General features: G+C 35.2%; 1 pseudogene; it reads right to left on the bottom strand.

The window, feature by feature from the left end:
• Window positions 1-224: 224 nt before the first annotated feature.
• On the bottom strand, window positions 225-3,010 carry LOC108478747 (receptor-like protein kinase FERONIA; annotated as a pseudogene).
• Between the last annotated feature and the right edge of the window lie 888 nt (window positions 3,011-3,898).

Below are 3,898 nucleotides of genomic sequence, written 5' to 3'. Positions count from 1 at the left end.
TCATTCTTTTAAAATTAACCCTTAACATCACAAAAAAAATTTCAAAAGAGACTAAAATATACAAGGTGTAATTGTTGAGGTTAAATATTTCAATATCAAGAATAAATTAACACAATATTAAATGTTTAGATCAGTTAAAGTTGTTATCATGTCAATTTTAAAAGTTTGCAAGTAATCTTCCGATAATAATTTAAAAACTAGTGACTAAAAAAGAAAAAGTCAAATAGTTAAATGACTATTTTATAGCTTTTCATAATTGAATGAAAAAATATTTACTAATAGTTGAGTGAATACAAAATAATTAACTTAATTGAAAATATGTTTATGTAAAGCAAACATGCTTTATAAACAAACAAAAAAAAAAAAAACATGTAACATAAATTGTTAAAACTAGATATCTTGATTCACTTGGGACTGAGCTCCATCACTAACTTGACAATTTTGTTCAACATCCTCAATTTCTTGCATTTGCAAAGCGAGCTCAAGTCTATTTGCTACATCATTCATGGAACGCGTTTCGCAACCATTTTCACGAATACAATTTTCTGCAACATTGGAAAATGTTCTTAAACAGCTGGGTGAAATTTTACCTTTCAGAAAAGGATCGATGCTTTCATTAATACTCTCATTCGCCACACATTTTCGACCCCAATCAGCTAAACTGATCTGTGAATATTCTACTTTTGAATCGACTGCCAGTCTAGTAAACAACACTTCGAATAGCACCACTCCGAAAGAATAGACATCCGACTTCTCAGTCAATCGTACACGCTTGTAATATTCAGGGTCCATGTAGCCGAAAGTACCTTTTACCACTGTTGTAAGTGGAAAATTTGTCATGCTAATTGGACTCATTTTAGACAAGTCGAAATTAGAGATTTTAGCTACATATTGCTCATCCAGCAAAATGTTGGTGCTCTTAACGTCCCGGTGAATGATTCGATGAATTGCTCCTGAATGTAGGTAATCTAATCCACGGGCTGCATCGATACAAATTTCAGTCTCTGTTTCCATGACAGGGGATTCCTTTTCATGTTGTAGAGATGGTCACGGAGAGTTCCATTTGCCATGTACTCGTAGATAAGAATCATCTCGTTGTTATCGTTGTAGTAACCGATTAGAGACACGAGATTCACATATCGAAGCTGAGAAAGCAGTTGGATTTCTATCCAAAACTCTCGTGCTCCTTGTTGGGACAAGGAGTTCAATCGCTTGATTGCAATTCAGATTTTATTCTTGAGATGAAGCCCTTGTAGACGTTACCAAATCCGCCGCGCCCTATGACGAAAGCATCGTCAAAGTCGTTGGTTGCTGCTTGGATTTCTGCTAATGTAAAACACTGGCATAGTTGGTCTGGCAATGGTGAAGCTTTTCTTCTTTCCTTCGACTTTCGAATTGAAAAAGAATGACGTTTTTTTCGCCAGAAAATCATGGAAAGTAGAAGGCAAAGCAATACAGTAGCTGTGCATCCCAGGGTAGCTCCAATGATAGTCTTCATAGGAAGCAGATTCTCTTTGCCCTTCTTCGGTTGCTTGTTGCCTGGTTTTCGTGATGCATGACTCGAACTCGGTTGTGGATTTGGCACGGCAAGACTACCGTCGGATTTGTTGAGTCCAAAAATCTGTAAACCATGTAGTATTGCATCAACAAACTGCGAACGAGCAGGGTCTAACGCTAGCCATAAAATTTGCTTATTTTGACCTTCATTTGGAATCAACACAACATAGTCTTTATACACCGGAATGCTATACCGCCACTCCAATATATCACATCGGCATCCTTTTGAGCCGTACGGTTGTTGATGAAAATGTCAAAGACTCGTTGACCTGCCTCTGTAAATTCTAATAGAGTCTCGCAGAAATGGAGCCTAGGAGGTAGTTGAAGCCACCATCAATATCGAAGTTCCATGTCAGATTGTAATTCATATTGATATATGGATCCCTACCCATTGTTCTTGATTGGGTGTAGACAACAGCCGGAGCTGTATATGCCGGGGTGTCTTTGGAGTATTTGATTGTAACATTAGATCGAGTAGGAGTAATTCCCCGTGCACCTCCAAAGATATAAGGTGTATCGTCAAGCCACGTTCGAAACATTCCGGTATCATTGACGTTAGCCGCGGTTGCTTGGCCAACGTTTAGACTATAAACAGTTTCAAAAGCAGTAGCATCAGGGATGTCAAATTGAATCTTACTATTTACGAAAGATATAGAGTTATCTTGGTGTTTTACATACAAGTTCTTCGGCATGGAAACAGCTTCAATACCGTTCACAAAGGCCAAAGAGTTGGGCGACGGCCAAAAAGTGACATTCAGCTTCTCAGTTTCGAAACATGGTACCATAAACTCCTTGATCAACGAGGCTCCCTGGTTATCCTCAGAAGAAAGTGTTAAATAAGCAATGAAATTTTGGAGGAGAAGGTGATCGTTGGCTGTAACATAGAAGAAAGAAGTGGATCCATCAAAGCCAGAGTATTGGAACGGGTAGAAATATAAACGAAGAAACTTAAGGTCAGGTGATACTGGAAAGCTATAAGTAAATGTCTCATGAAAAACTCTAGCAGTCATGTAAGGAGTTCGAGTAATAGACTGGTCTTGCCTAGAGGCTGTGGATGCAAATGAAGTGTTCTTGGAAAAGATGGAAAATTTGGATCCTTCATCGGTGATCCATTTCCGGCCTTCTTCCGATACAGAATCTGATGATGAAGATGCACCACAGTTGAGGAGAATATAATCAGTTGGTGTATAGGCTGCTGATTCGTCACCCATGGCTATAGTATGGAGAACCAACAGGCAGACAATAAAAGTGAGCATTGCATGGGACTCAATTGATTTCTTTTTGGATAACTAATTGAATGTTGTAGGAAAAACCTAATTTATAAGCAATTATAGAGGGCTGGAGAGGCCAAGAAAATTCATCAAATTCTAATAAACCGTGATACTTGCTTAAGTCTTCTAATAAATACGGAAACTGCCTTCTTTGGTCATTGGCTCATTGCACCAATTTAAGCTTCAATCTTGTACTAGACCTATTCATGTCCCATACGTCTTATTTGGGTAACTAATGGAAAGAATAGTCTGCTATTGTAAGTCCATCAAGTAACAATAAAAAGGATGACTTTGAAAGAAAAAGATAGTAGTCTAGACTACGAGGAATTAAGAAAACAACCCAAAGCTAAACCAAAATGACTTAGTAAAATAAATAAATATTTGACATTGGTTTTCAAATAAAGGATTGGTTACCAATAAGGCCTTTATTTAATGGTTGGTAGTGATTTGGTTTGCAATGGAGTCTGCTTTGTTGGGTTGACATTTATTGGCTTCTACCTCTTTCAAAGTTTATTATTAATAATTTTCTTTATAGGAAAAAAATATTTAATGGGAAATTTTGAAAATTTAAGGGATATTATAAAATAGTCATTTATGTATGTCTTTAGTTTTATTTTGGTCACCTAATTATTTTTTTTTAATTTAGTCACTCAACTTTTCAAATCAAATATTTTAGTTACTCTCCAATTAGTTGCTCCCATATTTGGTCTTTTTTATTAGCCTAATAATAAATTTTAGCCCTCTAATTATTACAAAATTTATAATTTGTTCTACTTGTAAAAAATAAATAAATTTAGTCTTCAATATTTATAACATTTGTCAATTTAGTTATAATTCTTAAAGTTTAAAAAATAAAAAATAAAAAATTTAAAAATCTAAAAAAGTATAAATAAAAAACTAAAGCATATGAGTTAAAAAAGAGAAAAATATATCAAATGACTTAAAAAAGAAATGAACACGAAATAGTTGATGATTATTAGAAAGAGATGAAGTCGGACATCTCTATGGAACATGAAATTTACAAAGTTATCTCCCTTAGTTCAATTTAGTTTGTATTTCCAATTCCTAGA

The sequence above is a fragment of the Gossypium arboreum genome, chromosome 7, assembly GCF_025698485.1.
Source record: "Gossypium arboreum isolate Shixiya-1 chromosome 7, ASM2569848v2, whole genome shotgun sequence".
Taxonomy (NCBI): domain Eukaryota; kingdom Viridiplantae; phylum Streptophyta; class Magnoliopsida; order Malvales; family Malvaceae; genus Gossypium; species Gossypium arboreum.
This window is presented reverse-complemented; position numbering and strand designations above follow the sequence as displayed.